The sequence below is a fragment of the Pteronotus mesoamericanus genome, unplaced genomic scaffold, assembly GCF_021234165.1.
Source record: "Pteronotus mesoamericanus isolate MK-2021 breed Mesoamerican mustached bat unplaced genomic scaffold, CSHL_Meso_final scaffold_705, whole genome shotgun sequence".
Classification (NCBI taxonomy): Eukaryota; Metazoa; Chordata; class Mammalia; order Chiroptera; family Mormoopidae; genus Pteronotus; species Pteronotus mesoamericanus.
The window spans coordinates 15992361-16004481 of NW_026555326.1; the positions used below are offsets into that span (position 1 = coordinate 15992361).

The 12121-nt window shown below is 46.1% G+C and overlaps 2 non-coding genes across 2 annotated transcripts; one reads left to right on the top strand and one right to left on the bottom strand.

Moving 5' to 3' along the window:
• Positions 1–3927: 3927 nt before the first annotated feature.
• On the bottom strand, positions 3928–4001 carry TRNAN-GUU (transfer RNA asparagine (anticodon GUU)). Its single transcript has one exon. It is a non-coding gene; the product is annotated as a tRNA-Asn (tRNA).
• A 7405-nt stretch (positions 4002–11406) lies between these two features.
• Positions 11407–11477, top strand: TRNAG-CCC (transfer RNA glycine (anticodon CCC)). The gene has a single exon. It is a non-coding gene; the product is annotated as a tRNA-Gly (tRNA).
• Positions 11478–12121: the final 644 nt, after the last annotated feature.

Below are 12121 nucleotides of genomic sequence, written 5' to 3' on the forward strand. Positions count from 1 at the left end.
CTGGATTCCCTAGGGCTAGGGCAGGTGCCTGGGTGGTATGCTCAGGCTCCACGCCCCACCCAAACCCACTGCCTCAGGGCCCCTGCCCAGTGGGGAGGCAACAACATTTCTCTCTCTTCCTCCCTTCCTTCCTCTATCTCTAAAAATTTAAAACAAAACAAAAAGAGGCACAGGAGGAGAGAAGCTCAGCTATTACCTGGATGTTCTGGAGTAACTCAGTCACATGCCCAATTGTCCAGCCTCCCAAACACCACTGGGCCCCAAACGCCTTTTTAAAGAAAGAACTGGTATTGTGTCAAGGTTGGGAGGAGAGAGTTTGGGAGTAACTCTCCTCACCAAGTAACGGGATGGTGAAGAGAGTGCATCATCAGTGAGGAAATGAAGTCCACTATTTTGATTTGAATGCCACAACTTCATAGTATTGCCTGTATATGCCCCTCGCCCCGCTCATGCATAGCCTCCCTGCTCACTACCCACATCCTGCACCAGAGTGGTATATGTGTTCAGATGAACCCACATTTACATATCACTGTCACTCAAAGTCCATAGTTTACATTAGGGTTTATTCTTGATGGTGTATATTCTATTGGTTTTGACAAAACTATAATGACATGTATCTACCATTATAGTAATATAGAATGACTATTCACTGCCCTAAAAATGCCCTGTCCTTCACCTACCTATCTGTTCATCCCTCCCTTCTAATCCCTGGCAACCACTGACCTTTTTACTGCCTCCATCGTACTGCCTTTTTCAGAATGTCATACAATTGTAATCATTTAGCTTTTTCAAATTGGCTTCTTTCACTTAGTCATATACATCTCAGTTTCCTTCATATATTTTCTTAGCTTGATTGCTCATTTCTTTTTAGTTTGGAATAATATTCCATTTTATGGGTTCTTTCCATTGCGGTTCAAGTACTGCTTTTCATTGATGTCTCTTCCAGAACATTCAGTCTCCAGGTTAGCGTGTGGGATACAAAGTCCTCAAAAAGAGGAAGTGCTCTGAAAGCTCCTTCGACCTGTTGGATATAATCTTTTGAATATTGCATTACTACTTTATAGTAATGCACTTAAGTACTTTATAGTACTGAGCCATATTAGAATTTACAAGGATATGCATGGAGTTTTATCATCAAAGTCATGGAATTCCCAGTGATGACTTCATAAAGGGTTAATTGATGTTTCCCCAAAGGTGTTAACTTCATGTTCATAAAGGCTAAAGGTAACACCTTAGGCCAAGATATTCCAGTGGTTCCTGTCAATTTTGCTAATTTTAATTTGAGAATACCATTGATACGTTCAACCTTCTCTAAAGACGAAGAGTGATAGTGCCATATTTGAATAATCTTGTTTAGTTGCTTTTTAACCAGTAAAGTGAGTTCCTCTATCACTTGAAATTTTGTTTGAGATTCTCCACAATGGAGAAAACATCTGTTTTTGGACATTTGGGTTTTATTCAGTTTTTCCCTAGTACAAATGATATTGCCATAAACTTTTTTTTTTAGAACCCTTTTAGGATGTACACATGGGAAAGTAAATAGCAGTAATACTACCAGGTAACAAGGTAGGTGTATTTTTAACTTTATGGAAACTACCAACTATTAGAGTGGCTGTGCTAAAGTACAGCCCAAGCAAAATGATACCGTAGGCCCTGGCCTGGCCGCTCAGTTGGTCAGAGCGCCGTCGGCACCAACCAGTGAAGGCTTCAGTAAGCGGAACAACAAATTGATGTTTTCTCTCCCTTCCTCTCTCTCTAAAATGAAGGAAAATGAAATACCACACGGTGGTGTCACACACACTCATATATGGAAGACTGAAAGAGAACAAATTTAAAAAATCTATCTTCTAGGGTTCTTGTCTTCACCATCTTCCAAGTTCTTAATGGCATCTGTGAAGATGGGTGTGGTCACACCAAACGTCACCACTGGCCTGTTCAGGTCTGGCAGCAGAGCCCAAGAGACACCTGCTCCGGGGCAGCCTACCCATGCCTCAGACTCCGAAATGCCAGGTGGAAATAAAGGCCTCTGAAGCGAAGAGGGTCAGGTGATCCGCCACCCGGGTCAGGACTGCGCCGTCTTCGGCAGAGGTCGCAGAGGTCGGGAAGCAGACTCCGCTCACCCCGCGCTGAAAGCCAAGTCAAGCGCCTGTTCGCGATAAAGGTAACGACGACAATGTCTGTTATCCAGTCAAAGAATGTCAGTCATGGACAGAGGCGGGAAAACACGAGCCACAATGAGAACAGGCAGTCTATTGAAACTGAACCATAACTGACATGTTAAGCAGAGAGGATTTTAATACAGTTATTATGACTGTTAATATGTTCAAAGTGTTTATTAGAAACTTGGCATGTATATGAATGTCCAGAGTCACACTTTAGAGATGAAGACAATAATGTCTGAGATAATACATTAACTAGGTGGAATTAATAGGCATTGTAGAAAAAGAATAGGAGAACATAAAGCCATGAAAGATTTAACATATCCCAAATAAAACAGAATAAAAAATTTTAATCAGTGAATTACTTTTTTTAAAGTCAGTAGGACAACTTTTAGAGCCCAAATACATAAGTAACTGGAGTTCACAAAAAGACTGGGGAAGACAAAGCAATTTTTGAAGAAACAATGACAGAAAACTTTCGGATTACAATAAAAATTATAAACCCACCAATCCAAGGAGCTGAATGAATACAGTGAACAAGCCCAAGAAACATGAAGAAAACCACATCTTAGTCACTGTATATTTAAATTTCTCAAAACTATTGAAAAAGAAGAAGTCTCCAAAGCAGCAGAAGGAAAGAGACATGGTACATGGCGAAAACAAAAATAAAGATGATGTCAGATCTCCCGTCAGAAAGAGCGCCGGCGAGAAGACGGGGGAGCAGCATCTCCCACGGACGGGCGCAGGGGGTCGGCGTGGAACGCTGTGCCTCCCCACCCGCACCCGCACCCGCACCCGCACCCCACCGAAGGCTTTCGGAAACGGAGGTGAGTGAGGACGCGACAGACGCGCGGGTGCCGTGAGGCCTCGCCCCCCGCAGACCCACGCTGCGCGGAACGGGGAGCGAGTCCCCCCGGGGAGGGACGCCGGCGCCGCCTGGGGGGCCTGGGCTCGCACGGAGGCACGAAGGGTACCTGCCCGGGGAACTGCAGGAGGTGTGAGGCGTTCTCCTTATTGTGTACATCTCTTTGAAAACGAGGGGCCGCTGAAGCCACAGCCGGAAGGGCGGGCTGCGGGGTTCGTGGCATCCGTAAGGGGCAAGGCGCGGCCACCCCAGCCTGAGGGCCGGCGGGGGAGAACCGGGACGGCGTCCGCGGCCCCGCGACGGCCGGTGCGGGGAGCTGCGGGTGCGCGGCGCGGAGCCCCGAGCGGTCGCTGGAAAGACGGAGGAAAGGGTGACACGTCCCAAGGCAAGGAAAGGACAGAGACCGGGGTCCTCCAGAGAGCACGCGCACACGGCGACTCCTCCGGGACTCTGCCCTATAGAAACGCTTGAACGGGTGACCAGATAAGTGTACAAGAGTGACTAGAGCGTTACTTGTGATCCACAATGACAATTTAATTTGAAAAATACATGGAAAGTGTTCAAAAATACTTGAACAAACAGTAATTTCCGATTCCCCATGACTGGTATTCGGTCACAAATCTTAAGATCTTGTCCAAGGTCCTCCTGTTGCGCAGGAGACTCCGAAGGTAAGAGAGTGATAGTGGAGGAGGCCTCTCTCCGGTAACGGATGAGAGAGAATGCACAGCGAAGACAGAGATGCAATGGTTTGGCTTTTGCTTCCTAAGAATAAGAAAGACCGGTCCTGGCGGGGTCGCTCGATTTGTTAGAGCGTTGTCCCAATTGGCCAAGGTTGTAGGTTCCATAGTGTAATGTGCGGAGCAGCAAATCAGTGTCCTCTTTGTTGGTAAAAGACAATAAGCACGTCCCTGGGTGGGCTCGAACCACCAACCTTTCGGTTAACAGCCGAACGCGCTAACCCATTGCGCCACAGAGACCGCCGAAGGCGTATCTTTCAATGCGGTAGAGAACGGGCATTTGGTAACCGCTGGGCGGAGCTCGCGCCCCTGCTGCCCCGAGGCGGTGCAGAGTCCCAAATTTCGGACACTCGGAGAGGTGGAGTCCACACCGCGTGTTCATCGCGTTTGACACCGGTGCGTTGGGCGATTCTGAAGGCAATGGGGGAGCCGAATCGTCTCCCCGGCTTTGCTCCACGACCCCTTGGGCCCGAGTCTAGGGGCCCCAGAAGAAGCTGAATACTGCTCGTGGGCTCCCGTGACTGCTCTGCTCCTGCTGACCATCTGTGCCGTAGGCGCTCCCCTCGCTCCACTTGGCAGAGGTGGGTGCGGCAGGAATCGGAAAAAGGGTGTGGGTAGGCTCAAAAGGGGCAAAGGCAAAAAGGAGGGAAAAGTTACTCATTTGATAGGCATTTTAAATTAGTCCTATCACTCAATGATTTAAAAAAAAAGTGTATTTCATTTTAGATATTTTCAATCGTTTGTGGTTTTATGTTCCCTAATCTTTTTTCTGCAATATCTAATCTCCTATTAATTCCTTCTAGTGCATTTTTCTCAGACGTTATTGTTTCCGTCTATCTCTAAAGGTTGACTCCGGACATTAATGTATGTTCCAAGTTTCTGAATATCTCTTGGGATGTATGTAACAGTCATAATAACTATATTAAAATACTTTCTGATAATTTTTTTAAAAAATCATTTTTTATTTTTAAAATACAGTTGAAATAGAATGTTATATTAGTTTCACCTGAAACAACCCAGTGATTGGACATTGTATAACTTCCTAAGCAATCTAGATAAATCTCACATTCATCTGACACCATACATAGTTATTATAATATTTTTACTATATTCCCTATGCTGTACTTTAAATGCCCATGCCTATTCTGTAACTACCAATTTGTACTTAACCCCTTCACCTTTTTTACCCATCTCTGCAGCCCTCTTCCCATCTGGCAACCATCAACATGTTCTCTGCATCTATGAGTCTGTTTCTACCAGTCTTGATGTGGCTTCTTTACATCCTTAGCTGTAGAATTTCTCTTCAGCTACATTTCAGGTAGTTTTGAATGATGTTTCTTCTGTAGTTTAGTTGTAAGTGGTTGTGGGAGGGTGTGAGTACTGCATTTACCTACTCCGCCATCTTGAGCATCCTCTCTGCTAAATTTTACATTGCGTCAGTTACAGTTTAGTTTCAATAGACTGTTTATTCTCCTCATGTTGGGTCATATTTTTCTGCCTTTGTGCCTGCCTGACATTCTTTGATTAGATGACAGACGTTGTCAGAGTTTACCTTTTGGGGAACTGTCTATTTTGGTAGTCCTATAAATATTCTGGAATTTTGTTCTGGGGTCCAGTTAAGTGACTCTTCAACGGTCTGATCCCTTTGGCGCTTGCTTTTATGAGTTTTTAGGTAGGTCAATCTCAGGCTGCTTATTCCCACAACTGAAGCAAGATCTTCCTGAGTGCTCTTCACAATGGCCCATGGATTACAAGTACTCTGCTCTGGCTGGTGGGAGTAAGTGTGATTTCCTACCCTGTGTGAGCAACAGGCACTGAAACTTCTGATTTTCACAGAAATTTCTTCCCTTGGCCTCAGGCAGTTTCTTCGTGAGCATGTCCTGATCAGTACTTTGCTGAATACTTGAAGGAGACTTTTTTCATATGCCTGGGTTCTCTCTCTCTGTCCATCTCTCTTGTCAGTGGGCCTGTGTTCTGTGAAGTCTTGTGGCCTTGCTCTCCATGGACACCCAGCTTCATCTCCAAAATCCAAGGAGTTGGCTTCAGAGCCCCTCCTCTGTCCCACCCTAGAAACTCTCTGAAAGCAGTAAGGTGGGCCAACAGGAGGGCTCGCCTTTGTTTCTCATTTCTCAGGGCTACTATCCTTTGTTGCCTGATTTCAGTGTCCAGAAAACCAGTATTTCATGCATTTGTCCTTTTCCTTCCTTAGAGGGTAGGGGAGGAGGAAGGGTGAGGTTTCAGGTGGGAGGGTAAATTTGATTTCTGTCCCATTACCTTTGCCAGAAGCTGAAGGGGTCTCTTTATGTGTTCTTAGTTTGGCTTTAATAGGAGGTGTGCCAACTTATATGCCAATATATTTCTCCGCTCGGTGAAATAGTCTTTTTCTTCATGCTCTTGCAGCACAACAAACTCTATACATCTATCTGATATTCTAACAAGGTGAGTGGTGCTCTCCTGACTCAACTAAGTCTTCCTGAGGTAAAACAGAAGGACAATGTGGACATTACTAGAGGTACCCTATCACACATGTTAAGCAGCTAAACTTCCAAGATTTCAATAATTGTAATTGTTTTTGGTAGTGACCAACTTAATCAGGTCCAGAGAAGACTGGCCAGAATAACCCCAGAATGCTCCTTTACAAGCAGCTTATGGATTGGAGGAGAATATGTAAGCTGGTCCCAGACATTTGTTCCTCGTCCCTTTCCTTTTTGAATTGTACTTTTTTCTTCATTGGATGCACACAGTCTAATGACTGGTCTTCCTCCTATTCAAGGGTGCATTAGCATGCCAATAACTGTCTCTATATGATTCCTCAACAGTGTTTGGCTATTTCTGTAAAAATTATCCCATTTAAAACAAATCGGTGGAACCAAAAAAATCTTGCACTGGCAATGTATCTTGTGCAGACCTGGATCCTTAGAGTTATTGGCTCACCTTCCTTTGGTTCTTCTGTTGAATTTCATGAGCTAAAAATGAGCTCTTTGGCTTTTACACACTAAATCTGGTTCTTGGACATTCTCTCTCTCCCCCCTTCCCCCAACCCCTCTCTTCCCTCTCTTCTTTGTTCTCTTCTGGTGTGTCTTTGTCTGCCTGTCTGTCTTTCTGTCTCTGCCCCTCACACTGTAGGCTACCCCCCATCTTACCCACTTTCTTCTCCTTCTCAGCTTTCCAGGGCCTTGCATTAGAAAGCCTTCAGTGACTGAACACTTATTAAGTGCTTACTTGGTGCCAGACTCTGCTCTGAGAGAGATGCTACACAGTGAGCAAACCCAAGGTCCAGGCCCTGCAGACTCCACATCTGGAAGCCTCAAAAAGGGGCAGGCACTGTGGGGCACACAGCTGGTTCATGCTGGAAGCTTTCCAGATGCACTGCCTGCCTGGGCACCAGAGATGAGTACATTTGGGGTTTTGTTTTGTTTTTAAAATACAAGCACTTGAGGAAAACAGCAGGCCCCCTGTGACAGGATCAAGCAATGGATCCACCGTGCATAGATAAAACGGGTGCCGCCTAAGGAGGGCTCAGATCCTGCTGCTGTGGTGGATGCACCTGCACTCTGGAAGGAGATTTGAAATTTCTCTTTCAGAAAAGAACAGCAGCCCCCAATTGTTGTTCTTGTTCTGTTTATGCAAACAAACAGGCAAAAATGAAAACTGGACCTAATACAGTCCTTTTAAAGGCAATGAGGGTGATCTTAGGGAGAAAAATTGTGTTTCAAGGAAAGTCACAATGCTCAGTGGTGGACACTGGATTCTAATGCAGCTGATTGTCTTCAAAGTTTTGTTTTTCACTTGGAACCCGAACTGGTTTGTGACATCACCAGGCATGTTCAATATCCAAGTAGGAAGAATCTGTCAAATTGTCATTATTTGATGTCATTCCAGCAAAGGCCTTGCAAGTGGATATCTTCTCAAATGACAGCCTTATGGACTGATCGGTTTGTGATTTGTTGTGTAAATTAACCTGTGTGTTCTTTCTTCTGTTTTCATGGGGTGTATGCCTATGACCTCATTTACCTGGGTGATTGTTTACACGGTATAGGCCTCGCTTTAGAAGCCTATCTGTGTTGCCACCTCCTGAGACTCAGAAGTTTGGTGGGACTAAGTGGTTGAGCTGGTGAAGTATGGGGCGGTCTATCAGCTTCATTTAAAAACTGCTTTCCTACCCTGGCTGTTGTGGCTCAGTGGACTGAGCACCAGCTTGCAAACCAAAGGGTTGTTGGTTTGATTACCAGTCAGGGCACATGCCTGGGTTGCAGACCAGGTCCCCAGTTGGGGGCATACAAGATGCAACCACATATTGATGTTTCTTTCCTTATCTTTCTCCCTCCTTTCCCCTCTCTCTATAAATAAATAGTCTTTTTTTTAATAAAAAAATTAAAAAATAAAAACTGTTTTCCTTTTCTGCCCTCATGGTTTGGACAGAAAGGGGCAAGATGTGTTGAAGGGGAGAATCTTAGAATATTTCCCCCCAGTCTAAGTTAAGGGCTTGGGCAAAAGGGTGTGATACGTTTTGCATGCCTTCCGCCAAGGAAGCCATTTCTTTCTTAGTTTGGGATATTGTAGAGTTAGTTCCTACCTTTGTTATTTAGTGATTATGGTTCTGGCTGTGCCTTCTAACCTTCTTGCCAAATTTGTCACCTCTAGAATATGACAAGTACACCAACTTCTCCAGCAGTCTATCCTTTAGACATCATGCAGGCTACTTCCCAGGGAAGATCCTTCCAGGTCAGTTGGCTGTCCCTGGGAAGTAGCCTGCATGATGTCTAAAGATCCTGATTCTGTAAGATCCTTCTCCTTCACATGAAGGCCTTCCTCAACTCCAGAACCCCCTTTCTTTTTAGGAATCTCTGGACCAACAGATAGGTAGGACTACTCCATGGCCAGCAGGAAGTAGCTACATAAGAAGGAGACCTTCACCTGTGTCTTTGTAAGATGACAAAGTCCAGAGTGTTAAAGGGGAGAATTGTAACACGAGGAGTCTGGACAGGTCACTGGGAAGCCAGGCAGACCACAATCCAAGGGAACCTCAATCCAGGCGGGAGTGCCAGCAGTCCCCCAGAGAATGGATGAGCTGTAGGAGGCTGCTGCCTCAGGCAGTAATAAACAAGCCAGCTCCACGAGCATAAGTTGCTCCAGCAACAAAACAGCTAGTGTTTGAATATGGCAATGCCCTGCCCCATGCAAAGACACCAAGGGGGGTGACAAGTGGGTGGATGTAAGCCAGACTTGGTAGACAAGCTGAACACTTTCTCCTCATGTGGAATTTTGGGATGGAACTTTAAAAGTGGAGAGTGCACAGAAACCCAGACCATTTTCTTACCTTCCTCTGCGCCAGCAGGTCAGGGGTCAGGGCTCCAAGCCCAGCTCCCCTCCTGCACAAAAGCGGCAGCAGCAGTGCTGTGCTGCGCAGTCCTGCTCCACCAGGCACACAGGTGTACCAGCAAGCCGATGGCCTGAGGAACAGAACGCAAGCACTGCGGTGTTGGGCAGCAGCCAGGGGAAAGAGGAGAGTGCCAGCATAAGGGCACCAGCACACTCGGACTACTAGGGAAGCCTGAAGCCCAACTGTGACCAGGAACCTGCCAAGCCGCCTGGATAATCATGCAGCAGCCACCTGCATGTCACAAAGGATGGTATTTTTAACTGGGAGAAGGGATTTCAGGTGCATTTTTGAACTGAGCTGGCAAGGGACGGAGGGGTTATTTGCCATTGGGTGTTTTAAAGGAAATAAGCTTTGAGGCAGAAGCCCCTAATCCTTCCAAAAAATCATAGCCTTTTAATAAACAACCCCTTTCTTTTTTCACCAAACCTCTGCCTCTGGAATTTAATGGCAGTGAGCAGCAGAGCCCTAAGTGACTGTACAGAAACCAGAAGGGCTGCAGACACTGTGGGAACCAAACTCACAAACTCTCTTCCTGGGCCCCTGTGCACCTGCACCTGAATAGATCATAGCAAGCACTCCCCCCTCCCCGCACCCAAAAGTGCAAAACTGCCCACTGAAGCTTCTCTGCAGGCTGAGAATTGTGTGGGGTTCTGACTAATAGAGGAGCTGGAAAACAGGCCTCAGGCATGTCCCCGGGCGTTTGGCTGAACTTGAGAGCAGAAACAAAGGAAAGGTGCAAACACAGGCCAAACCCACTACCCAAGATTCAGTGTCTGGACCTCAGGTCTCCAGGGGGGCAACGGCTGCGTGTTAAATTGATCTCCCTGCTTTTTTCAGGAGAATAATTTGTTCTAATTCAGAGATCAGCAAAAGGGAGGATTATGTAAAACAATGAACATGCTTTACAGACAAGAAGAAATGAATTCCTCACTAATTAGATACGGGGTTTGAGTAAAACATTGGCATCAAAAAGAAATCTCTCTCTCACACTCTCTAAATACACACACACACACACACACACACACACACACACACACACACACGGTTTTTTTTCCTCGGAGCAATGGAAGAATGGTAACAAAGGATTCCAACTAAGATGAAACACTGTAGGTACAAAAGGTTTTAGGGAGGACATCCTGAGTTCTGTTAAGGGCTCCTTGCTCTTTTTTCCCCCTAAGTCTGAAGTCCTTTAATCAATAACTCTTTAATTACACCTTCTTTTTTAAAATTGAATTTACCGAGGTGACATTGCTTCACAAAACCATACAGGTTTCAAGTGTAAAACTCAGTAAAACATCTGAACACTGATTCATACCCCCATTGCCCTAAACAAAGTCTGCTTTGTGTCCTAATCTCCTAACCTGAACATTATTTCAAGCTTCTGCCTGAATCGATGCTTCCCTAACAGCTATTCTCCTTGACCTCAAAGAAGTGCTGGCTGCCTCTAACTTCGAAAGGCTCGTTATTTTTAGGTTAACGCTTATGTAACCCAGACGTCGAAGCCTATGCCTCAAACGCATCTCAGAGTCACAAGGGCCAGCACTCAGCACAACAGGGACTCCGTTTCAGGAGGTGAGATTCTTCCAAACAATCGAGCATTGATTGCAAACATAATATGATAATTAATATCTTTTAAGTAACCACGATATATGACAAATCCATCCAAATGCTGTGAACGCCGTAAAAACAGACCCGTGCTGTTGTGGTACTGACGACGGTTACAGAGAACTAACCCCGTTTACTAAAACGCGTTTCTTTGTCATCTCTGTTTTGATTCTGGCCCTTCCCTTCTTCTACTTGCAGTCGAATTCTGCTTTTGCTCCTTATTTCTTCCTTCAATAGATCAGAATTTTATTTGCCCAACCTAGCAAGATAGATTGCTTTCTGAGGCTCTCTACGAGGTAACAGTTTGAGGTGGATTCTCGAAGATTCAGGGTCATAAACAAGGGATCTGCAAGAATTTCCGATGTTCTTCTGCAGGGGTCTGGTACACGGTTGGAAAGGGCCTTCATTATCAGAGTTGCGGTGTGAGGTGACAAAACCGAGATTCCGATGCTGAAATGTGAATGTCCCCACTCTGTGCTGTTTTCTGATGTCTCGGTGGCAAGGCTTTGACCAGAATGAATGTCTGTCGGGGTTTGCGGGCTCCGTCTTCCAAAGACAACGGAATAATCTTATTTAGAAAGCTTATTTAGAAAGTTTCTCAGTTGCTGTAGAGGTGTTTATTTCAGGAGGACTGTCCGGGAGCCAGGGCGCCACGGGGCATTGGTGGTTCAGTGGTAGAATTCTCGCCTCCCACGCGGGAGACCCGGGTTCGATTCCCGGCCAATGCACCTACGACCTCCTTTTACCCCCTGACCTCTGGGCCCGCTCAGTCGCCGGCGGAGGTTAGGAAGCGCAGCTCACGGAAGGTCTGCACAGGCCTCGTCTGTCGAACCCGTCAGCCACGCTAGCCTCCGCCGAGCCCACGGTGATTCCAGGAAGGAGCCCGGGGACCTGGCCAAGAGTGTCCAAAGGTTTTGCTCTGAAATTTATTTTCCTTTTTAAATGACCCATGGGCATGGACAACAGAGTGGGAATTCACTGTGGGAGCGGAGCGGGGGGGCGGGGGGCGCTTAAAGGGGAATAATGGAGACAACTGTAAAAGAATAAACATGATTGATAATTTATACATTTATAAATGTATAAGTTAAAAAAATTATTTTCTTTTTAGAAGGGGCCCCGGCTGGTGTGGCTCAGTGGATTGGGTGGGGGCCTGCGAACCAAAGGGTTGCGGGTTAGATTTCCATTCGGGGCGCGCACGCCTCCGTTGCGGGCCAGGTCCCCGGGGGCGGGAGGGAGCAGGAGAGGCAACCACACACAGAGGTTTCTCTCTCTCTCTCCCCCCCCCTCCTTCCCCTCTCTCTAAAAATAAATAAAATTAAATCTTTCATGGGGAAAACAGAACTACAGAATCTGGGAACCAACAGCGGTGCGG